The following is a 26,275-nucleotide window of genomic DNA, read 5'->3' on the forward strand; positions in this document are numbered from 1 at the left end:
AGAGGCGCTTTCGAACCCGAGCGGAAGGACGAAAATGCGTAGCGCGATGTAGAGGGGGTGGGGGGTGGCTGAGAAGATTGAAAAAGAGAAGACAAATGAGGAAGGGCTGGGGAGGGCGCTTGCTGAAGAAGGTCCTGACAGAGTCTGGAGAACAACTGTTCCGGTCGTCCAGTTTTCCTTCAGAGCAAGAGATGCAGCGTACAACATGAATGACAGCAAGGAGAGAAAATTCAGCAATTGTTGCAAAGAGTCTGAACTCCAGAAAGGCAGCTTGTCCTCGGAGTGAAAGGGACTCATTGAAATAAGCAGCCGGAGCACTCCAGTAATGAGAACTTGGACAGCGCAGAGATTGGAGACAAGTACTGCCTACCATACTCTGTGCACGCTTAACGCCTCTCCTGATTCTCTGTCTTTCCATCGACATTTTCTGGGCTAGTTTTTAAAGCAATGAATCTTCCAGGAAGGACACTGTCTATAACATGATTAAAGTGGAAAAATACACTGTTCCTTTCACTTGCAGTGGTTTTCTTCTGAGGCTCTTTGTCAAGACAGTAATAATATTATTCCTGTGGTCATGCTTTGGTGCAGAGGCAGTCTGCTGCCTAACTGGACTAGTGATTTTGGGTAGAAATGGTAACATTCAACAATACCATTTTGACCAAAACAATAACACTCAAGAAGGCATCCAAACACTAACTAAGGAATGCAATGTTTGCCAGTGCTTTTAGAGTAAATGTTGACACTGTCAAGTTTGTTCTAATAAGCTTGCATGAGCCTGTGCTTCAATTTATGACTGTGGACTGTATTTCTTGATTTAAAATGTGTATTAAAGGAACAGTTAAGCACAAGAATCTAAAATTTGGCCTGCCCTGCGTGTTTTGGATCTTTGGCATACACGTGGCAGTTCCTTTCCACTAAAGCCTGCTGCTCTGTTTCCAGCAAAGGGCAGGCAGTGAGGAGAAGTTTACAAGGCAGCGGAATACTTGTAAATGTCAACACGCAGCCTGCTAGCAAGAGCTGAGCGAACTGGTACAACCAGAAAGTTACATACCCATGAGAGGTGGGCGCGGGTGGAGGGGAAAGCAAGGGAGAGAGGACTGGAAGAACATAAAAGAATCCTGGGTTGTTTCTGTAGGGTTCTGTAGGAGTAGACTTTATTCCAATGATGTTGCAGGCCTCGTAATTTGGGGTAGCAGATGGGAGCAGCCACATCAGTCCTGATAACATCTTGTATTTTGCAACCTCTACGCAGAAGTGGGCCCTATGATTGCAGATACAGCCCCTTGCAGAACTGGCCCGCAGAGCAGAAATAAGGAAATTCAAATTCCCAAACCAGACTTTGGTTTGCTTACCGGAACACGTGGAGGAGGTGGGGGAAATGCGGATACCTAGCCATGGCTTATTTGGCAGGCAAACTAAACACGTTCCGGGCTGTACAACACGGAGGGAAAGCACTGCTGCTCCTGACCATGTGAAATTTAAGAGCGGTATACAGGAGGCAGAGCACACAGGGCGATTTCTAGGACTCCACTGCCATGTGTTTCTTCACTATAGGTATCTCCGGCTTCAAGGTATAGGTGAGAACAGTTGCTGTGGGATGCGAACAACGCTGAAGGCTTGGCCGGGGTCGCTCCCCACGGCAAGCCCGGAGGGTCTCTCTTGGACGGGCTTTTGCCGAGGCAACGCAGAGCCCAGTAGGATGGCACAGAGGCCCGGTCACCCCGCTGCTCGCCACCCCCGGGGCTCCGGAGGAAAGGAGCCGGGGGGGGGGGCGGGCGGTGTGCAGTAACGGCAGCGGGGCAGGGGCGGGGGCCGGGGCTGAGAGGCCGGGTCGGGTCGGGTCGGGTCGGGCCGGGCCGGGCGGCGTTGTCCAGGGTCTTGAAAGCGAAGACGAAGACCCGTGCGGGGCAGGGACCGTGCCGCAGAGCTGCAGCCGCGCCGCTCTGCCTCGGCGCTCCGCTGGGGCTTGGCTGGGCACGGCGGCGGCTGAGGGGCCCGATCCGGCTGAAGGACCGGGGCGGCAGCCCGCCCTCACCGGCTCGTTGCCGGGTAGGGCCCTTCCCGGTGCCCCGCGCTCTCCCCTGCCTCCACCCCACCTGTTACTCGCTTCTGTTCGCAAACTCGCAGCCTGGCCCCGGGGAGCCCCCGCGACGCCCCAAGGATCCCCTCCCGCGACCCCCGCCTCTGGTGGGTGAAGGGCGGGGGGTGGTGGGGGGGAGAGGAGGGAGGTGGCGGGCACGCCGCGGGGCGGGGCCCGGTGTTTTGGTTGCGCGACAGCGCGAGTGGCCAATGCGGAGTTCGCGTTCCCCCGGGGCCGAGCCGGCGAAGCCAATGAGAGGCGGGGCCGGCGCGGAGGGGTGGGGCTTAGGGGTGTGCGAGGGAAGGCGAGAGCGTGTGTGTGTGTGTCGGTGCTGCTCCCGCCCCTCCCTCCGCCTCTCCTCCCTGTCCGGCGGCTGAGGCGCACTCGAGACCCAGCGCCGGGCAGAGCGCGAGGCAGCGGGCGAGCGCGAGGCAGGGGGTGGCGGGGGGACGAGACGAGGAGGAGGAGGAGGAGCGGCGGCGCGCCCGCCTAGCCCGCGAGACCCCAACGGACACCCCCCCCCTCCCCCCCCCCCCTCCCCGGTTCCGTTAACGGCTCCGGCGCCCCGCGGGCGGCGTGTCCCGCGGGAGGCGGCGAGGAGCGCGCGCCGCTGGCGGGGAGCGGAGCGGAGCGGGGCGGGGGGTGGAGCGCGGAGAGAAGCCAGTGTGGGGAGGGAGGAGGGGGGGCGCGGGGAGCATGGGGGTCCCGCGGCGGGAGCAGCCGGAGAGCGGGCAGCAGCAGCGGCAGCACCAGGTAAGGAGCGGCGCCTGCCACCGCGGGGGGACGGGGACGGGGACAGACGACGGGCGGGCGGGGTGCGGGCGTACCAGCGCTTTCCCTGCCGGGAAGGGCTCGGGAGCAGTTTGGGAAGGAGGGGGTGTGGGGGGGTGCCATCTCCTCTCCCCTCAGGTGCCGTTGGGAGGGAGACGCGGCTTCTCCGGGCTCCGCGGGAGGACGGCCGGCTGCGGGCGGGGGAAGCGGCGGGGAGCCGCGGGTCCCCCTTTCCCACCGGCACCCCGTCCTCGCCCCAGCTCGCTCCTCTTTATAAATAGCGTCGTGATCTGCTGCATAAATAATACCCGTGGGGGCGGCGGGGGTGTTCGTGGGGTCGCCGGTCACCTGCCAGGGCGGTTCTGCCGCCGGCCGCGGCAGCAGCTCTGCGCCCTGTCACGTTGCTGCCGTCTCCGAAGCGCACTTAAAGAATAATGGCAATTACGGAGTAAGTTTGCCCAGATCGGACGTCTCTGGGGTATAGCTGTTTTTCAGAGCGGAGACGGTGCGGTGGGGACCGCCGAGCGTTTGGGGCAGCCGAGGGAAAGATTCTTTAGCCCGTGCAGTTTCCTTAGGTGATTTTAATGATATTTATTTAGTTACTGTATACGAGGCGCAACCTGTATCCTTTTGCACTCTTTGTTATCTTGCAGCACTCCGATACGTGTTCGGTGGTCCGTTCTCCAAACTTTGATTCGTGAAATGATAGTCAGCTGAGCTCAGCTTTGCTTTAGATTTTATTTTCCTGGCTCTGTACCTCTTCTGAGGTGCTCCGCAGCGTTTTGCTGAGGTGGTGTATGTCCGTGTGAATGTGGAAGTAGCCTTACGCAGTCTCGACAAAGACAACTCTGAAGTTGACAAATTTCAGATATGGCTATTAGTGTTCATGGAGTAGGCCAGTAAACTAGCTTAGTACTTGATGCTGGATTATGTTAACACGCTAGTAGTTTGAATATTTGCTTTCAGCCTGGGTTTTCTAGAGGAAACGAGTTCTATTTTTTATGATGCAGAAGATACGCAAAGTTGAAGAGAATTGCACATGTAAATGCTCCCGAGCTCTTTTGTGCGCAATTTTCACTTCTAAAAGTTAACACTAGATGGCTTTCTTATATCAGATATCCAACAGAGAAGGAAAGCATGTAATCTCTCTCTGCAGCCTACTATTTCTCTATTTGTCTTTTTTTCTTTTTTTTTTTTTCCCTTCGCGTGAACAGTAAGCTACCTTCTTGATCAGTTCTGCACTGACTGGACCAGAGCAGAATTTGAAGTTTCCTTACCAGCTGACACAATTCATTGTTTTGATCAGCTCATCTTGTTGCTTGTGGACATTATTTTATATATGTACTATCAATATCTAAAGGAGGTTTGTTGGAAGGTAGTGCTGCAAAATATTTAGGTTGCTTTAGAGGAAGGCAGCTGGATAAGGAGGGATGTTTGAAAATGAGGAAAACCCAAGAATTCAGTCACAGTTGTTGCTTAGTTTGAAGGACTTATTTTAGAAAGGACCATAGTGCATTAATGTTGTTTGTTCAGCTATTTTTTCCCAGATTCTGTACCTAACTATCTTAGACTGAAGCATTTTGGAGTTGGATTCAGAAACATAGTGCATCACAGCCTGCTGGATATAGGAATGCCTAAGCCTGATGCCTTATTAATCTATTTCTCATGTTTTTCCAAACCTGTGACTGTTGTCAGTGAAATGAGTTATCTGCCCCCTGTTTGCTTCTCTAGTAATAGCTCTCTCTGAAATACTTCAGTCTTAAATTTGATCTTTGAAATATCTTTTATTATTAATGCAAACATGTTTAAATCATCAAGAGCTGTAATGCATTATGGATATTTAAACATCACTTAAGCTCCACAACAGTTGATTTATAATTTATGTAGTATTCATATAAAGCTAGATTTCAGAGAGGTCTCTGAATGTATTGTCTTAGTTTTGCATGCCCAGTGGTTTACCTTACCAGGTCATGCAGCTCTTAGATGTAACAAGAAGGAATACTTACTTGTAAGGATGCCAGACTGTTTCACCAATCGCATTGGATCGATTAAAGATCATGTCATTTATCTATGTCAAGGGTACGATGTGAAACCTAGAACTAAACAAAACCTCAACTCTTTGTAGCTGATATTTGCTTACTGTGCAAATCAGAGTGTTTTTAAAGGTTTCTGTTCTATTTTCTTGAAAGAAAGGTGATATGCTCTTTTTTTGTAGACATTTACTGACATACCATTACTCAAGTGCATTGTGAAATACTCTTGCAAATGAAGAGAGTCAAATGAGGAACTAAGCAAAGCAGTGGTCAAACAGGCAAACCCATCCCTTTCTTTTGCTGTTTGACCTTTACAAGTGAACCGAGACAGTTCTTTTTTTCACTTTCAGCTTCATATTGGACATAGCATTTGGGTGTTGCACCTAAGCTTTTTAAGGGCAGATCAGCAGTTCAAACTGCAGGAGAAAGTAAATATTTCTTCCTTGCCTTGGCTAGAATTAATATTATATTTGGATGGTTGGATGTTTAAATATTTTTGGTAGGTTCCTACCTTTTACCAATGAGTGATCTAGTTTGGTAATATTGAGTGAGAAATGGCATGTTAATATGAAAATATAAGAGAAGTTACAGATTGTGGAAAGAGGGTGGGGCGCTGGGTTATCTAGTTTCTTGTGTTAGTCATCCAAGACTACCAACAGTAGCTGCATTGATAGCTTGAAATGAAATAATGATTTGACAAATGCACTTTTCTCTTTCCATGCGGTTTTTGCCTTTTGCAATTTAAAATGCTTCGCAATTTTAAAATATTTGGGCAAGCTGGGTTGCGAATCAGTGAAGTGGAGATGGCTGTTTATTTTATATATTGCAGTATTGTACTCATAGCAATTTTTGATATGTTAGGTAGCATAATTTATATCTGATTCTTTAAAACATTACCTCTTGCAAAGTTAAGACAAACTTCAGTTTATCTCTCTATTTTTAAGGGAATTTTCATCCCATCTTATAAATCTGAACAGTTCAGGAAGTTTAGGGTAGGGGTGCCCTCAGAGTCTTTTTCTACCCTGTTTTTTCTACCTGAATTATTTTGATAAAATACTGTGAGGACTGTTTGCCAAATCCAAGAATCCAATAAGAAGAATTCATGAGGACTGTTATTATATATAGCTCCGACTGTAGAATTTGTATTCAGTAGATTGAAAAGTCTCTTTCATGTTTTTCTTTATTTTAAAAAGACTAGTTTTTCACATAGGTTGCATTAAGAATAACATTAATTCCTCATGACACTCAGTGTTGATGCTGTATGACTGGTTACATTTTCAAGAATTGCTAGGACTTCATATGAATAGCTGTCTTATTTTTTTAGTTTGTTGTGAAAGAGCGAACTGAATGTTAAACATCTGATTTACCCTGACAGAAGTAAATGAGAGAGACCCTGCCTTCCTTTGTAGTAAAGCACTGACCCCAGATTTAAAGGCGTTCTCAGGCATAATTGAATGAACTGAAGATTGAGAAGGATTATTATAATTGGTGATACTCTTGTAGTTTTTAGCTAAAGACACGACAGCAGTAGGCAGAAATGTCATTGTGATTATTTCGCACCATAGTTCTTACTAGAAGATATGTAGACTCTTGTTTGGATCATGAAAGTGTAATTACATCAGCAGTTAGCTACTCATGATTTATATGTGGATTCTTCTGGTTTTCTGGAATTTCTTAAATAGTCATCAGTTCATACATAATCAAAGGTCTTGTTTATAGAATGTCTTGAATCTGTACGGAGATAATCTTCTGAACACGTAATAAATGTAAGCAGCTGCTGTCCCATCTTTTTGGATCTGCAAGCAAACAGCTTTATTGGGTCTGATGCTTGTAAAACACTTTAAGAATAGTAGATGTTTGAAGTGAAGTAGGCATTTGTTTTTAGTTGCTGTTAACTGGGGATTCTATGTTCCCGAAGAAAATCACCTGTACTCCTTTTTTTTTTTTTTTTGGGGGGGGGGGGGAGGTGGGGTGGGATGGGGGCAGGGAAAGCTGAGAGATGCCATGTGGAAAGATACCATAGCTGTTCTGGAAGTAAGGGAATCTGGAAGGAGGCTGGAGGAAAGGTAGATTAAATTGTCCTGTGGTAGCTAGGAGGCTGGAAGGCGGTAGTAGCAGAAGTTACCATGATTTCCCCTCCCCCTCAGTAGCTCAAATGAAATTCTGAGCACAGGACTTGGAGTTTTGCCATTGACTTTGAATCTTTTCTTATATAATGTCTTCATTTGTTGTCCTGGATCTTGCAAAGTGACATATCCAGCTCTGCAGATATTTGTATAATCCTCCTAGATTATTTGCCGTTCCTTCCTTCCTCCCCCTCTCCCTTCGCTGCCCGAATTCTCACTGGCACAGTAGCTGTGGATTGTGATAATGCCTGCCTGCTACCTCCTCTTTTAGGGAGGCTTTTGAATCATAGGTATTTCACAATGTGACTTTTCAGACTTAAGTTATATGAAAATGATTTGATGAGATTTATGTTAGAGGACACATAATAGAGATACAAAGCTCTCCTACAACTCAACAATTTGCCCTTCCATTTCCCTTTTGGTTCATCAACCTTTATTTTAAACCTGATACAACCTGTGATGAAATTATAGAAGTCTTTTACAGTTTACATAAACAACAGATTACAGTACTTAATAAAATGTATTTATAGGGAAAGGTACTCTGAGAATGCTAGAGGTTCTGTGACATTCATTCAAATGGAATAAAATGTTGGTTTTTTTTTTAAACCTAGTATATACTCTTGAACACCTTCATAAAATTTTTCTGGTGGTTGTTTGTTGGTTTGGTTGTTTTTGTTTTTGTTTTTTTTTTTAAATACTCATTTATTCCATATATATGAGAGGGAAAGGAGATTCTGGGCCACCTTGTATTTCATGTTGGATTTTTACATTCACTCCAATCAAATAGGATAAATTGTGAAATGATGTGAGAACGTAATGGCAATTAAGGTGAGTAAGGACAGAATAAAGCTTTCTATAGGTGTTATAAATCCATGTATTGTTAAAATACCTTTGCTGTTTTTTTTCCTTTCATGTGGGGGAGTAAGAAGGAATCCTGCATTTAGAAAAACTGTCACTGCAAAAGCAGTTCTGTCTCCTATATTTTATGGAGAAGGCATTTGTGAGAGAGGAAATGTCAGTCTGTGTTTATTTGGTTTTGTGTTTTCTTCCATTTGTTTAGGTTGGGTTTTTTTTCACCTGAGAGTTACAAGTTATTTAATCACATTCTTCTTATCTGGCTGTTTTCATTTATGGCTTTCTGTTCAAAACTAATTATTTCCTACTTTTAGATACCTAAAATACATTCAAGGAAAAGAGAGCTCCTAAGTATTTTTCTAGCCTCTCAGCACTGAAAATGAGTTCCTGACATGTTTTAGCATGAAATCTCATTACAATATTAGTGTGACACAAAGTGGGGGGTGAAAAAGTGTGGGGAGGAAGTGTGGCTGTGTATACGCATACATTTTCATGCGTAATGTACATATCATCTACAGTGTGTAGGAAATTGTACATATTTTGCTGTGCTGGTCTTGCTTATTGCAGTGGCCAGCTGCTCTTGAAGAATTAGGAACAGTTTATGGTGATCAGGTTATCCTTGCTCTTCTGCTGCAGGAAAGTAAGCCTTGGGTTTTGCTTTGTAAGGTTGTCAGGACAACAGCTTATTATTATTGTTCCTAGTGGTTTTTCTCTATAGCAATGGAGGGAGCTGTTTCAAAGAGAGTGGCTGCCTTGCCACATTGGGCTGCAGGATTGCCAGCTGTGATTTGGGTTCAGCAGGATGCTCTGGGTTTGTCATGTAAAAATTCTAATTGATGATGAATACAAACCCAGTGTGAGAATAATTTTGTTCATTGGACTAATGCAAAACAACCCATTGTATTTACAAACCCATGGCCTATTTTCTCAGCAGTATTGTCATTACTCCTCTGTTCTCTTCTGTCTGAGGCTCAGAGAAAAATGTTTTATGTTTGACAGTATGGAGCATATGATATGAGTTGAGACAAGGTAGGAATTAGTTTAAGGCTATGTTACGTGAGTGTGCTCCAGTCTGACACTGGAGCTAACAAGTGAAACCACTGGGGATTTCTGTTAGGTTTAGTTTGTCATGTCTTCGACAAAAACATCGTTATGAAGTTGGTGTTCAATGAAGCCATACAGTAACTGTTTTAGTGTTGTCATTTTGAAGAGCTACTGTTCTTGTTACGTGGTAAATGAGAAAAAGAATGCCTGTTAATACATGTAGCAATCTAAATGACTACAAAGGTGCTTCTCTGCATGCGGTCATTATATGCAAGAGGTACAATAATTTCAACTGAAATAACTTTTAGATTGTTGGCATGTGCAGGGGTGGGAAACTTGTGATGTTCAGCAGGGAGAATTCTATGAAGAAAGCTTTCAAAAAACTTTGAGGAATTTTTTTTTATTTCATAAAATATGTTAACACATTGGACTTATTTTTACACTTCCGTAGCTTCCTTTATATTGTTGATATAAAGATATCCCTTAGTTTAATCTTCAAATTGTTTGATCTGGGTTGAGCTGTAGTAGTCAATTAAGTGATGTCCAGGTAGTTAAAATCCTTTATCAAAACAGTAACCTTCCATTTCAAATTCCCTTTTCAGACAACTGAAACAACAGTCCATTCACAGAGTAATTTGGCAGAGATACATAGGCATCTGCATTCAGTTGTGGAAGCTGGCTGACAGAATTAGAAGCTATTGGGATGAACCTGTCAATGCTGAAAATGTTTTCTCCTTTATCTGGCTGCCAGTTTTCTGAGATCAGGCAGGTTACTCCAGAGGTGTCTTCCCCCTCTCGTATTCTCTGCTACTTGCTACGCCCTCCTCCCAACAACTTAGTATATTTGTACATCTCCTTGAATCACACAGCCTTATAGGAAACCATTTCAAATGATAATTTTTAAAGGTGGTGAGACAAAGTGGGGTAAATATAGTGATTGGTCTAATCTGTAACGATGTGAAAACAGGTTTGCTCATTTCCACTTCTCGTCAAATGTAGAATTTAATCAGTTTGCCACAAGAAGGAAACAGGATAGATGAGAGTATCTGAATTGGTCAAGAGCTGTACAGGTGGTTGCTCAGAATGCTACACTGAAAAACCCCAGGCTATCAAATATAAATCGAGCTCCAACAATGTTTTCTATATGAGGTGAGGTTTCTACTGTTAGAGCAGAGGGATCTTCTGGAATTCTGAGCTTTTGCTGGCTTCTTACCCTGGACTCCTGGAAATCATTATTTTTGGTGGAGATTTCGGAGTGAAGGGCAAGCAGTACTTCATTAGTCTGTGAGATTCTCAGATTTGATAATTTTGCTAATGTCAGTGTTTCTCCCACACTTGGGATGCTTTGTGCTTTTTCTCTGTCGTTGTGTAACTTTTAAAATAAAGTTTCTATGAGGATAATTACCCTTGAAACTTTATCTTTTCTATCAAATTTTGCTGAGTCAAACTGCTGCCTCAAAAAATCTTAAGGCGGAGGGAGGTGTTGCACTGTGCGATTGCATAAGGCTTGTTTCCTTAGAAAATAACTCCTAAAAATAGCTGACCATTCTTTCCATCATACTGATTTGCAGCAAATGGATGCAGCACTTTGTAAAGTGTTTTGTTTTTACTTTGAATTTTACTGCTGCATTTTTTTTTAAGTATTGTTAAATATATAAGATTATATTAATGCTGTCAATGTAGAGAGTGTACTTTTGTGCCTGATAATGGGCATACAAACTGTGTCTTTGTATTCACAAACAGTTAATTGAATATCTGCCTTGCTTTGTGCCTATTAAAATATTGTGACTGAGTGTTAAAATAGAATATTTACATATATGCATAGTAGTAATAATTTCTTCCTGGGAAAATAGATGCTTAATGGCAATGTTGTTCTCTTTCTTATGTAGACTGTACCCAACAGTGACGATGTTCCTGTTTACTCATTTTACAACATTCAGTATGCCTGTAGGTCAGAGGTGTTTAAAGTTGCAAATTGGAGATTCTCAGGAACCACTTCTTTTCCATACCAGCTGTCTCAAATACATCTCTCTGTATAATTGTATGAATTTTTTTGTGGCAGCTACAGGAATCACTGTGGGGAAAGGTAATAATAAGAGACATCTAAAATATGTTCGATAGTCCTCTCTGTGACTTAACAGCAGGTTATAAGGTTGAAAAAACAACTCCACCAGACAAACCATTTTTCATGGACTCTCAGCAAGTGCTATCCAGGCTCCTAGTCACCTGTGGGTCACTGTGTGAAAATTTGCTCAACTAGAAATCCCCTAAGTAGAGGTCAACATATCTGTTGCAGCTGTATATGAAATACTAATCAATTAAATTGATAAATAAGTTTTAACTTTTGTTTAAGTAATTCTTTATATTGCTTTTTTTTTGTCATAACGTGAAGTCTTGCCCATTTCATCATTCATATATAAGGAGGATAATGACTTTGGGTTTCCCTGGTTGGGTGGTGAAATTAGTTTTTATTTTCATGGACTATATTTACAGATTCTGAAACTTAAAACCTTTCTGTTTTATGCATAAACATATTTTTCTTTAGTCCTATGTTTTCTTCCCTATTTGGAAGAAATCTAGTGCAATTGTTTTGTTATGGGGACTTTTTTTTTTCTTTTTTTCTTGCCCAAGCAGTAATTAAAATGGCCTTGCGTGAAGTTCCTGAGTACCTTTTGTATGCTTATCAATAGTCCTGGGACCTTTCTGTATACTGCCGAAACTGTAAATGCCATCAGATTAGATTTAATATTGCTGATGGCAGTTTACTCATAATCTACTTTGAGTTTATTGAGGCTTTTAGCGTGGTTTTCACCGCATCTGCATAACCAAGCTGCAATATTGTGATTCAGATGGGAGGACCGGCTGGATTGTCAGGCTCAAAATGTAGCAGTTAATGGTTCGTATTCCACCTGGAGAGCAGTTACAAGTGGAGTACTGTACAGTACTGCCGAACATCCCAACAAACTGTCCACTTTAGTACCTTGATGAATGACCTGGAGGAGGGGATGAAGTGCATCCTCATCAAATTTGCATGTGACATCACATTGGAGGAGTAGTTGACATGTTTGAGGACAGTGCTCTGCAGTTTAGAGAGGCTGGAGGAATGAACCATAATGAATTTTGTGACATTCAACAAGGATAAATGCACGTTCTTACGCCTTGCAAAAGTACAGGGTGGGGACTGACTGCCTGGGAAGCAGTTCTGCTGAAAGGGACCCGTACACTCTGACAGATGTGAGTCACTGTGTCAGTCTTGACTCTCACGGTGAAAAATGCTAGCAGCATACTAGGCTTTATGAACAGGAGCATAGCCAGTGGATTTCCAGTATTCAGCATTCCTTAGACCACCACATTGGATATAACCCATCCAGTTTTGGTTCCCCAAATACGTGAGAAACATTGCGTGAACTGAAGCTGGTTCAGTGGAGAGCCAGCAAAGTGAGGGGCTTGCAGCACGTAAGGAGAGGCTGAGAGAACTGGCTTTGCATAGCCTGGACAACAGAAAGCTCAGGGGATACTTCATAGCTGCCTCCTCAGGTGATACCTAAGAGGTTATTAAGAAGACAGAGCCAGGCCCTTTACAGAGGTACTTGGCAGGAGGAAAAGAGACAGTAGCCATAATCTAAAACAGGTGAGGTTCTGATTTGGCACTAGGAAACAAAAATCACCTTGAGGACACTAAGGAATTGGAACAGGTAGTGCAGGCAGGTTGTGAAATCTACACCCTTTCCAGTTTTTAAGACCAGACTGGCCAAAGCCCTAAGCAAGTCAGTCTGAATTCAGTGCTTTGAGCAGGAGGCTGGGTTAGATGATGTTCTGTGGTGCCTTCCAGTGTGAATTATTCTGTGAAATATCGCAATTTTTTTTCTGATAGTTGGTCTGATAATTGAGAATTTTAGTTGATATTCCAGTGTACTGTGTTTACACTTTATTATAGTACAGAATATCTGTATGGAGTATTTCGCTATTATGAAGTTGGGAAGATTTTTTTTTTACAAGACTAAGAAATAGAGTATTATATACTCATATTATACTTTGTTTAAACCAGTTGACAAGAATTCCCAAATAAATTATTGGCAGTTAAATATTTTATAACTATAGTACTTAACAAAAGAAGAAGCACTTAAAGAAAATAGCATCCTTTCAGGTTTGGCTTCAGATACACTTTGCTCACCTTGTCACTGAATTCTAAAACATGATTAGCAATACTAGAATTTGAATGTGTGAACTTCTATGGAGTGATTCCGTTGGATCTCTTCCAAAAGATAGTATTACTGTTAAAGAGCAGGACATGTGAGTTTGAAATTGGCTCTCAGCCAGTCAAACCTACATTTGTATTTAGTTCTTTTGCTTTGACTACTCATTTTAGTACTGTGAAACTTTTGATAATCTATGCTATTCATCCACGTGGCTGGAAAAAAAATGTTGTGATTTGTCATATTATTTAAAAATCCAATTTAAAGTGGTTCAGTTCTGAAAACAGCTGCTGTTTGCACCCTTTTATGTTCAGTCTTAACCTCTTAGCTTTGTTAACTATAAACAAGAGCCAGCAGAACCTCAGAAAACTGAGATGATTCCTGTTCCTGCTCATCCAACTTCACAGTAATTATACTTCTAAGTATTTCTATGTTTACCAAAGCATGAACCAGATCTTCAGATCTCTGTTTTGGTTTTTATAATCCATTTTATTAAGTGTTTAAAAATTCAGGGTTTTGTATAACATTCAGCTTCAGTATGAAAGAGATTGTAAATGAATGCTGAGTTAAGCATAACAAACAGGAAAGGGAATGGAAAGAATTTCCTTTGGGGTAAAATTCCTTAAAGTTGAAATAACCCTGATAGTGCTTGTCACTTGGCAGAGAGGGTTACGACTTGGCTTCTGAAGGTTTTTTTGCTAAAGGTGAGAGGACATGGAGAAGCTCAGTCTGATATCCTTTTGAGTCATATTTTCAACAAAAGGAGTAAACCCATTAATTTTATTAAACTGATAGATCTCCAGAACTGTTGAATTAAGACTGATGATAGGTACAGATCAGCAGGCCTAGCCTGAAACCTCCTTTGCCCTGAACTGAACTACTCGGTTCTTTTCTAATCCCGTTGCTGTAGGAAACATCTACATCATTGATCTCTCTCATAAATCAGTTGCACTCAATTTTCATTTACTGATGGGTTGCCATTGTTTTGGTTTGTTTTTTTCTCCCATCTCATACTTGTAGGCTTCATACTTGAAGGCTGTTTGGGGACTCACTCTACTGTGGACCAGAATTTCCTGTGAACCTGTATGTAGAGCACATGCTGAGATTGCAGCTCATTTGTTTGATTTTACCCATATCCTTGTTTAACCTAAATACTTTTTCTTTCTTCCTGATACTTACAGACAACTTGCTGTGTCAGACCTCATTTTTCTGAGGTTAATGTAGCCAAATTTTTAGCCAGTCTCTAAACAAGACACTTAGCTTCCTCTTATACAGTACAGTGGCTGGGGAACAGAAGGCCCTTTTCTACACTTGTTCTGTTTGTGTGTTTTTGTTATGGCTAAGAAGAATTTAAGCAGGATTCTACACAGTCTTGTCCATGACAAATAAAATGGCATTAAAGCTTTGGCTCTACTGGAAATATTGTGCAGTTGTGTCTTCATGTTGAGTGCAATGTCATGGTTATTCTCTTTCTGGTGTTTTCTGCTGATGGGCTGTCAGACTGATCAAAATTTTATCCTGTAGTTCTTGAGGGAGTGGCTTCAAACATAAAATAAAAGTGCAATGAAGTTGTTCCTCAAAAGTAGCTTTGTTCTTTCTTGGTTATTTTTTTTTTTTTACCTTCCTTTGCAGTGCCAGTGCTTCTCAACTTTGTGTTGTATTTGTATTTCATTAATAACTTCCACTTTGTGTCAAGGTTGTTATTGAAAATACGAGGTAAGACTGATTCCAAGATTGATCTTAGGCCTCATCTAATGAAATGTTGTAGGTTTTTGTTTTTTTTTCAGGACAGCCTGTTGTCTCTTTACTTGTTCTATTTTCAGTATGGTACTGTATCAGATACTTTCTTAATTCCAGGTTGTACCAACAGCAATTTTTTTGGTATACCATTGATTAGCTGATCTAGGGAATCTTTCTACTGTGTAGAGCTGCAGCTCCTAAGCCAGCCTTTCCTTGATGCTTGTGGGAACCCAGCTGAAGCAGTAGCTCTTGCTGAGCTCCTAAATAGGTCGAGTGTGGTTTATGTACCAAGCAGTGACAGTATAGTAATTTGAAATACAGTGGTAGGAGTATGGAAGGCTGCTGCACCTCAACAATAGTTGAGAAAGTAATCCATGAAAAGCAGGCTTCCAAAATCAACAGGGAATTGTTATATATTTGAAAAGATTTGATTTGACCAGTTATTGTTTATTTAAAACATTCCTCCAGCTTTGACATAAATAAAGATATGCTCCAAATCAATGTCCTGCTATTATGATTTTGATGCAGAGTAGTACCTTAAGTGCAAAATGGTGTCCTAACATGTGGCCTTGGTTAGTGCAAGAATGAGGTTTTCACATGCAGAGTAGCTTCCAGTATTATATAGGTCTCAGTATATTTACATCATCTCACATCGAACCTTCAGAAAATGGCAGTATTGAATCCTGATTTCTTATGACATGTTTTTCAAACCAGTCATTTTGTTTCACCTTTGCTGAACCTCATCCTAGCTGCTGATATCAGAATCGGTAACCGTTTCCATCTGATGTGTAGTTTCAAACCTTTACCTAAAAAACTAAAAAAAAAAAAAAGCTTGAAAGCTCTATAAGTACTTCCTTACTTTGCAATTATCTGCTTTCCCACCTGTGAATATACATTGGAATATGGAATACAGTAACTGGTACTTGGTAAAGGATGTAAAGTGATGCTGTCAAACTGGAAAGCCAGAAGGTAAACTATGGGTTTCTACTTAATCTGCCCAGTTTTTGAAGGGTGCTAAGTTTAGTTCCAAAGTGTGTTTCACCTGAAAATCTAAACAGTCTGCCTAGAATTTTCGTAGCTGTGAAATGTGAGCTTCCTTGGTCTAAACTGTGTTCTTTCACACAGCCCAACTAATCTTTTGATTTTATTAAGGCTGGCACAATTGCTAATGGAATATATAGGACAAAGCAGACCTTGGAACGTAATGTCAAACCAAGTTCTGCAGCTAGCCAGCTCACAAATGAGACAGAGTAGAGTTGCTGCTTTTTGTAAGTAAATGTGTCTTATAAAACCTGCAGAACTAAATCATAGAACCACAGGATGGTTTGGGTTGGAGGGGACCTTAAAGACCATCTAGTTCCAACCCTGCTGCCATGGGCAGGGACACCTTCCACTAGACCAGGTTGCTCAAAGCCCCATCCAACCTGGCTTTGAACACTGCCAGGGATGGAGCATCCACAGCTTCTCTGGGCAACCTGTCCCAGTGCCTCACCACCCTCACAGTGAAGAATTTCTTACTTGCATCTAATCTGAATCTACCCTCTTTCAGTTTAAAGCCATTACCCCTTGTCCTATCACTACATGCCCTTGTAAAAAGCCCCTCTCCAGGTTTCTTGGTAGCCCCCATTAGGTACTGGAAGGCAGCTATATGGTCTCCCCAGAGCCTTCTCTTCTCCAGGCTGAACAATCTCAACTCTCTCAGCCTGTCCTCATAGGGGAGGTGCTCCAGACCCCTGATCATCTTTGTGGCCCTCCTCTGGACTCACTCCAACAGGTCCATGTCTTTCCTGTGCTGGGGGCCCCAGAGCTGAACGCAGTACTGCAGGTGGGGTCTCACCAGAGCAGAGCAGAGGGACAGAATCCCCTCCCTCAACCTGCTGGCCACACTGCTTTTGATGCAGCCCAGGGTACGGTTGGCTTTCTAGGCTGCAAACACTCATTGCTGGGTCATGTTCAGTTTTTCATCCGCTAATACCCCTAAGTCCTTCTTCTCAGGGCTGCTCTCAATCCACTCATTGCCCAGCCTGTATTTGTGCTTGGGATTGCCCCGACCCATGTGCAGGACCTTGCACTTGGCCTTGTTGAACTTCATGATGTTGGCACGGGCCCACCTCTCCAGCCTGTCAAGGTCCCTCTGGATGACATCCCTTCCCTCCAGCGTGTCAACTGCACCACACAGCTTGGTGTCCTCGGCACACTTGCTGAGGGTGTGCTCAATCCCACTGGCCATGTCACCGACAAAGATGTTAAACAGCGCTGGTCCCAATACTGACCCCTGAGGAACGCCACTCAAGTTTCCAAAAATGCCAAACAAGTCAATAAAAGATCTGGTAAACTGTAAACTATGCTGAAAATTATATTACAGGGAGCAATGAGTTTTATTTTTCTTTTAAGGCTTTTGACTCTGTTTCTTACGTCAGTTACTCATGATTTCCATTCATTAGCAGGTTTAAAAAAATTTGTTCATTGGCATTTTATTTTCAGAGCAGGACTCAGCTTTTGAAATTAATCTCATGATCTTCCCACTTACCAATATTTTGTTTGCATGATGGAACAGTTTCAGAGAATGTTAGTTATATTCCTTTGTAATGAAACTAACCCAAATAAAATGTTGACCTTAGCATAAACTGCATTTCTAATTCTGAATGCTATACAGTGTGGCTGAATAGTTGAGAAATGGAAGGTAAAAGCAACATGGCTGAAGGTGATATGCTTTACAAAAATTTAAGATGAATACATGAGAAGAAAGCAAATAGCAAAAGGAAACAAAGTTACAGAGTAAACGCTTATTTCTAAGTGTTCAGGACGTAATTTTTTTCTCTAACTTGTTATGACTTGAACAGAATTGTAAAAAGTATTGTGTCTTCATTTTGGCCAGCTCACTAAAACTGAGTTGTGTAATCTGAGATATGGTCACTCCATGGGAAGGGTACTTAAACAAAACAAACGAAACCCACCAAAAACCCCATACTACTAAGGAAGTGTGATTGAGAGCTGTTGTACTGGAGGTTTAAAAGCATGATGTCAGCAGCACCTACTTTGCTCTTTATTTTTTTTTTGTTAAGGTTCAGCTTGAGGCTTGAGGTGGAAAAAATATGTATCCCTTGGGCTGTCCCCCATCTCTCCTCCCTCTTCTGCTCATAAAGGCAGTATGGCTGTCATTTAAATTCTTAATGGAAAGATCACAGATTACTATCTTGTAATGGTTACTTTTTTTTCAGTGTTTCATTTTTACAGCTTTTGCTTGCTCTAATAGTTTGACTCACAGATCTGATCACATACCAGTGTTTTGGTTACGTACACCAAAATAAACACACAGCTTCCTGTATTTTTGTTTTTTGTTCATTTAAACTAGATTTCAACAAAATTGCAACTAATTGCCAGTAGCCTGGCTGATTTATAGCAATAATATAAAAATTCTCATTGTTGAGCTGACCACAGTAAAACCTTGCAGTTATAAGATGTTAAGAAACCTAAAACCCGAGCTTCTAATAAAACGTTTATGGCCTTCAACTTTTTTGGCAATAAATTAAAAAAAATCTGTTTAGAATGCATTTTTTTCTTAAACTGTAATAACATAATTTCCACTCTAATGCTTTCCTCCTCCCACGTACAGTCTTTCATTCTACAGTAAAACTTTTCATGCCCTTCACTCGTGCTCTATTCTGTCTCCCACACCCCTCTACTGACTTGCCTTTACCCACTTGTAGAACAAAAAATCACTTCTCTTCTTTGTTTAAAAAGCGTAGGCCTGTGGTACAACAGCATAACTCACTTAAGACCTGGGTGTTTTATTGCACCCAGAGGGGCATGCTGTGTTGTTTGTCTCTCCAGAGGCTGGAGGCAGTGCGTACCTCCTGGTGAAAGACAGCTGACTGTCAGCTCATGGGTGCCTTCTGGCTGGGAAGCTTGTGCTCAGATTTGCTTCTTGCCTCATGCCCAAAGGTTTCACGTTTACTGTTGCCAAGAGGACATGCTCTCAGCCCCTGAGTAGGCCAACAGCACAGGTTGCCTCTTGACCACTGGCAAATCAGTCAAATTCCTTTTTGAGCTATGTGTTTTAGGGGACTTGTACAGTATGTAATGTAAGCGATCTCAGCAGAGTGAGGTTTTTTGCAGTTTTGTTTTAAAATTCTTTTTCCTGTGATAGCATGTCCTTTCGATAAAGGAGTAGATGGTAGTATGCTTTTTTCTAAATTTATGGAGAATGTTCTGTCCTTTCAAGCTAGTTAGACTTTAAATGATTTTCTGTCTCATCAGTTAGAGGAAATAAAAACATTGCAGGAGGTTCCATAGATCAGAAAGTCTGTATATGGTTCACAAAGATGATGGGGTTTTTGTTTGTTTATTCGATGGATTTTAAATGCCTAAATGCTTTTCAGGATACAAATCTTGGCCTTTTTTTCTATATGATACCCATAGCATTAGTACCCTTTATCACATGGATGAAATATTAAAATAAATAAACAGTCTGATGTTCAGGTATGATGGTGATGAAAGCCGCTGAGCTCTATATGTCATCAATATTTTGAATAATTTGACCGAAGGATCTTGTCTCCTGTAGAATGAAGGGATTTTTTTCTTTCTTTTTTTCTTGTTTTATCATCTTGCCTGGTACATACAGTTAGTATCTGTACTCTGGAGGTTATTCATAAGTTTAATGACAACCCTGGTATCCTTGACAGAGATTCCTTGCTCCTTCACTCTTCTTTTTCTCTCTCCTATGTGACTACTGTAGCCACTGGTATGTTTTAATAATATTTTTATAATCAAAGATGAGCAATTTGCAAAACTTAGAAACTACTAGCACATGGAGAAGGTAAGTTAATAAAGATGCCATTATCTTATTAGAAAACTTGATACTATTCATGTTTATGAGGTAACAAACTGTAGGGTTATGTCTTCTGGGAAGTTAATATATTAACAGCAGTTTCTCTCTACAAACTGATGGGCTGTAGAATAGGTCCTCATTTGTTCAGCTCTCCATACTTCTATACATTGTATAAAAAGTGGATATTTGTTGCCTTCAAGTTGCTGTTAAATGGAGGGAGAGTGAGAAGACCAAGTGAATGGCAATGTGTGGAATATGAAAATATTTACTGAGAATACTCTCCATATATATAAAATGCTCTCAATTTTTCTGTTAGATTGAAAGAATTGCTCATCTGATAAAAAAAAATCACCTCAAGTTTCATTGTTAGATATTAAGCACCATGTCAGGTGAATTTAGAAATATTTTTTTTTTCTTATATTAAAAGAATCCCCTTCAGCTCTTTCGTGGCTGTTCTTTGACAAGTACAGATGGGTGCGCAGATCTGTGGTCATTTTTGTGGTCATTGATATTTTGAGTAGAATATTTGAGAATTTGGACTCTATATTAAGCAAACCTCAAGCTTGCCTTGTATGGTCTTTACGTAATTTTTTTTTTTCAAGACTACTTTTCCATTATTATACTGGGAGCAGTTTATGACAAAATGGTGACCTATTTGTATAGGAGTTCACAAGTGAGTAACTAGTCTGAATGGCCTAACCTTATGGCCTTAGCAGAACAGAAAAGATGTGTCTGAAACTTAATGCTATCTTTTGTGATTGAGTGATATATGAGAAAAATGAAAAACTTGCAAAATGAGCCTCTTTTTGTACAGAACTGTCACTGCTCTGCTTAACTGATACAGACTCTTTTCAGCTGTCACTTTCAGTACAAAAGAGATGAAGCCTGTGCCTGGACTTACTCCCACTGTCCTAGTCTGATTTTTATCTAAAGCCAAATCTGATGCCTGCAAGGTTATCGACCATTTGTCCCATCAGAGTGCCAAGGTCTAGAATCCTGACTTTTCTGTGTTTTGTAAGTTCATTGTCAGTTTTTAAAGTATCTTTGTTTCAATAATCAACACTAGATACTATTTTTCTCCTGTGGTGAGGGATAAAAAAACATTGTCAAACACAAATATTCTGCTCTCTTCATACTCCAAAATATATGATGGTCTTTTAAGTTCTTTTTTCTCTTTGTCTATACATCTTAAAAGTATGTTAACTTGAAAATACTTCCATTTTCAGCAAAAAGCAGCTCTGTACCTATTTCGTTCTTAAAAGTAGGAGCTGCTTTAAAGTCCTACAGCCGATAATCATGACTGAAACAAGAAACACTAATACCTTTGTGGGAAGGGGAAGGAAGGGCTGGGTGATATTTAGGATATTTGTGATAGCTGCAAAGTGTGTGTATTGCAATTGTACAGTTGTCTCAAGCATTTTTTTCAGTAATGCTTAGTCTTGATGTGCTGTTTTCTTGTCAATCCAGTCTCAATATTCTAGCTAAGTGGTAGGAATTTCTTCGGTAGAGCCTTCTGCTAGAAATAAATAAAATAAAACAACAGTAATGCTTTTGGGTTGGGGAGTGGGGAAATATTTGCCAGACGGAAGAGGGGTGAGTGAATGGGGTGTATATGAGTGCATGCCTCTGCACACATCTGAAATGTAGAAAGAGAAATAAAACATAACTGTGAGTGGCTGTTTCATTTTCTGTTCCACATGTGCAAAAGAAGCAAAACACTCTCAGGTCTGAAATAGAGCAGTGGTTCTTATTTGTTCTTTTGGTGATCTTGGTTTTATAAGTCAGCAGAAAGAGACAGTTTATCCTTGGTCTATGATGTTTATGATTTAGAATTTTTTTTTTTTTTTTGATTGCTAGATATCAATTCCTGGTGGAAATGCTATACTACTTGGCTGCTGTTTTCTTACTGAAGATGGAAAGAAAATTGCTGTATATGGCACATGGCAAAGTGGAACTGTTATCCTTACTAATTATTCAGTGATTTAGATGTGTTGTATTTTTTTTCTTTTCCCCAGACAGTAAAGTCTATAAAAGTCCATGACAAATACTGCTTTCACATATTTCTGGTACAGCAAACAAACCTTGTTCTTAGTAAGTTTTTGTTTTACAGGAGGCAGGCTATTATCTGTGCCTTTCCTCATCTCTCTTCTTGCGCAATAGTGCCTTTGCAATGCTTCTAGTTTGATTGGCAGGTTGGCATATTTAGGCATGTCTGAAATACAGACTGTGTGTTTTTCATTCAGAATCACACAAACTATGCCATGTTTGAAGTAAGTTATTGAAGCTTTGTCTGCAAGAATAATGGGTTTAAGAATTTAAACTGGAAAACTTGTACAATCAAAATTCTGTGGGTTTTTTTTTTTAAATAGGAGAGAAAAAATACATCCATCAAACATGAATGGAAAAGGAATCAAAATGAGGCAATCCTGACCAGAAACCAAGTTTTAGTCTGAATTTTCTTCACTGACTCTTCTTGTGTTTTGCCATTCAGTAAAAAGCAAAGGGCTGGGAAACAGCAGTAGAGGTGGCAACTCTAATTGCCTGTATTAAAAATGCTTGTGAATGAGCCTTCTCTGCAGCTGTATCCAGGAGATGGGGGTGGGGGAGTGGAGGAGGACCAAACCCAACAACTTCCCCTGCCCACCCAACAGAAACACTGGATGAGTGAAAGTGTGATGAGCAAATTTTTTGGTTTTTTGGTCAGGCAAACAGAATATATCCTAGACTCTAGTGTAAGTATATAAATATTGGGCTCTAGTTGAAATGGGAATTGAAAACATAGTAAAAATGTTTCCTTAGTCAAAGTAATTGAAGAAGAATTAGTTTAATTTTGTAAAGTATGTAAAGATGTATTATCTCATTCCAACCTCCAAAACATGTTTATTCAAATAAAAATTGTTACATAAAATTTACACTTTCACGGACTTAAAGTTTTTTTAATGTAAGACAGCTACAATATCCTAAAACATCCAGTGTTACAACCTTCCTAAAAGATATTATTTCCCCCAGTTCACTTGATGGGTGAAATCATAGTGATTTTTGTCTATGACAGCCCTTCTTTTACTTCAGTGAAGGTAGGATCAATGTGTACCCAAAACCTGTCACCAAATCCTGTTGATCTATGGATATGGATTAGTGGTATTTGGGATGCTGAAAGTTTTGGGCTGCTTCCAAGTTAGTCCCTCTGGACCTGAAAGAGGGATAGTGTTCTTGTTACAGTATGTTATATAGTGTACTTATCAGCTTAGATGATAGCTCAGATCTCTGTACTCCTCAAAAGGGTCACTACTAATTCTTTATTTTCTATTGTGTAGTTACCTTATGTATTCCACTTTGTTTTGCATTGTGTGTGTGTTTAATCCAGCTTATTCCACTCTACACCCTGTAATTGAGTGTTGACTATAAAAAGCGATGGTAGTAAATTATGAGACTTATATTCTTGGAATGAATTTTATGACCAATTATCCTATTTTTGTCTCTGATATTTGAAGGGAAATGGGAGACATTCAAATGCAATTCTGAGCATTGTCAATCTTTTCAGTGTTGTTTCAGTATTAAGGATGAAAGAGGACTATACAGAATTTTGAATAGGATTTTCAATCAAATGCGTATGTTCAGTGTGTATGAAAAGCACTATGAGGTTGTTGTAATTGTGTTCAATGAAGAAATGATCAAATTAATTTCTATATTAGGCAAACTAGTAAGACCTAAGAGTATCCCATAGCTGCTTGAAGGATAGTTACAAAAATGATGGAGCTGAATTTTTCTCAGTGGCACCAGATTGGCCACAAACTGTGACATGATATGTTCAGGATAGACACGAGGAAGAAGTAGGAGGAACACTACTGGGAGGCCAATACAGCCCTGGAACAGGCTGCCTGGAGAAGCTGTTGAATTTTCCATCTTTGGAGGTCTTGAAGACTCAGCAAGACAAAGCCATGCCTGACCTTTTCTAGTGTTGATGACAGTCCTGCTCTGAGCAGAAGGTTGGACTGCATGACTTCCAGAAGTATCTCTCAGCTGCTCCAAAACTTAAACCGATCAGGTTTTTGTTCATCCTCTATTCTCTTTCTTTTATTTCCCCATTCTAAAGTGACTGTGGCTTATATGTTTATTTGAAAAAGCAAACAACACTATCAAAAGGCATATCCTACACAGAGTAAGGCATTCACAAATGACATTCACAAACTCTTCTTTCTGAGAGAAAATAATAATACCAAAAGAAAATTCCCTCCACTGATAGCATTTGAAAACCATCCTACTTTTCACTCTTGAAGAAAACAGAGCTGATGATAAAGAAATGTTTTGGGTTTTTCCATAGTACTTAAAATCTTGCTTTCCACTTGAAAAAATAACAAAAAGTATTTCTTTCACCCCAGAAAAAAGTTAATGACAAATAAAATATTAAGCAGACCTATGGGAACAATATATATAAACAAAAATTCATCTTATTATTTCTGTGAATAGCATTCACAACACTGTAATTTAGTTAAGTTTATTTCAAACCTGTTTTATGACCTGTGAAAAATTTTTTATATCTTTGCTGCTTTTAAGCAGTTGCCCTAAGTCAGCTGCCGTATTCTTCTTACCTTTAATTGGAAGTTGTCAGGTACTACCTCATCCTCTTGCTGATATTTTTTTTTTTTTTAATCTGCTTTTCTGTGGATACTGTCAATGATTTCTGTCTTGTTTAGTAAGTTCAGTTCCAAGCTGGTAACTCATCTTTATCATTAATATTTTCAGCATTTACACTTTCACGAGGTTTCCTTTTTATTGTGTTTATCACTGCAAATGTCTTATTGCTGTACTCTGAAATTCAGGGAAGTTAAGAGCCCCTATCTCTTTCATGGTGAGGTGTGGTACGCAGCTTTTCTGTGGTTATACCAAGTCACTCATATTTAAGCTCTTTCCCTCTTCATTTCTGTGATGAAGTCTGGCATAGTACAAAGTAAAAAAATATAAACGTGAGGACTAAATGCTAAGCTATTCCTGGCAGAGAACAGAAAAGCAGCAAAGACAGCATAGATCTGAAAGGGGTTATACTATCTACTCAGTGTTATCTACTGTATTTTCTGTAATTTGTGGTCCAAAAGTGATATTTTGTAGTGCCAGAATTGATACTGTTTCATGCTCTCTTTGTGGTCTTGATTATTACATGCTTTTGCTGTGTGGTCAAAATGAGGTGTTGCAGAGGGAGAAAAAAATGCCGGGAGCTGAACATTGTTTCATAGAAGAAAGATAAAAAAAGGTGGGAATGAAGATGGTGTTCACATTATGTACATGAATGGCAGTGTGTGAAGTGGCATGTTGAAAATATAAATGATAAAGATTTAGCTCTTTGTTTATCACCTTTTATTAAAAATAATTACATTCCATATTAATTGCCAATTTATTGTAGGTAAAAAGACATCTAGTGAAATGATGGGCAATGTAGGGTGTTCTGTTCGTTTCTGACAAAATCATTTTGGTGTAATGCACAAACCCTTTCCCAATTGAACAGGAATTTCAAAAGGTAGAGCTATCTCTGCCTTACATTTTCTGCTTTCATAATGAAGAATATTCTTTTCTTGAGGTGGTATAACTCTTCCAGGTCAAAGCAGGGTTAGATGATTTTTTGTATTCAGGAGAAAGGTATAGTTACATTTGAGTGCGTATAAGAAAATTATGATGGCTTAAGGGTAGACCTATTTACACTACTAGAGAGTGAACCAAAAGTGTATATTGCACTGTCCACCTTTTATGTCTCTTAGCAAGTGCTCTTTATTATCCAGCTCAGAGGAAGGATCATCCAAAGTTGCAGGTTGCTCAGCAGGTTCCATAAACAATTCTTCTCAGTCAATCTGAGACTTAAGCAGACAAAAGCTGAATGGATATTGCTTTTCAAATTAGTACTGCTGTGTAATTAATTGCCCTTAATTAGCAAATCTTTCTTTAAGTATTCAGACTGCAGTGATGTAATTTGTTTTGCCAGGTAACTCATAACATAACAGGACAGTTCAGCTTGGTATGGAAAGCTGCTTTTAACATACTCCAAGTAATTGCATGTTTCATTGAAAGTGTTTTGATTGAAACAGTGGTGATGTATCTGATGAGCCTCAAATTGTCTTGGGCCCACCCTGTCCTTCCAGCTGGCTTGCTGTTGCTTTACGATAAGAGATGGGTGTTTGGGCAGTGTGCTCTCTGTTCCCTGCGCTACGCTCAGCTAGATGCTCAGAGTTTGGAAGGGCATCCATGGGGGAGGCATCCCTCCTTTGCACCCACAGGGACGGGTAAGTGGAACTAGGAACAGTGTTTACTGTGATCGTGAAATACCTGCAAACTGACCTGTAGCTGGTGAGGTTAGGCCAGCCTGGATCAAATAAGGTATCCCTTCTACAGAGAGGCAAATTTAACTTTGTGATAGTATTTTTATATTTTATATAATTTTATATTGTGGCAGTATTTGTGATAGATGTGCTGTGATAGTATGCGGTGGTGATAAAATTCTCAATTTCCTTTTAAACTGAGTGGTATGTGTAGCCTAGTACATAGTTAGTGCCCTCATCTGCTTGACTTATTTTGTTATTTGAATTTTCCACACACTACTGGGCAATAGAGAA

General features: G+C 40.6%; 1 protein-coding gene across 3 annotated transcripts in view; it reads left to right on the plus strand.

The window, feature by feature from the left end:
* The first annotated feature begins 2,488 nt into the window (after positions 1-2,488).
* Positions 2,489-26,275, plus strand: part of SIPA1L2 (signal induced proliferation associated 1 like 2) — a 150,338-nt gene continuing 126,551 nt past the window's right edge. For all 3 annotated transcript variants that reach the window (XM_075043279.1, XM_075043280.1, XM_075043281.1), the window contains exon 1: positions 2,489-2,833. The gene's annotated coding sequence lies outside the window, so the exon portion shown is untranslated. The remainder of the gene's footprint in view (positions 2,834-26,275) is intronic.

This window comes from Buteo buteo, chromosome 12, assembly GCF_964188355.1.
Source record: "Buteo buteo chromosome 12, bButBut1.hap1.1, whole genome shotgun sequence".
Taxonomy (NCBI): Eukaryota; Metazoa; Chordata; class Aves; order Accipitriformes; family Accipitridae; genus Buteo; species Buteo buteo.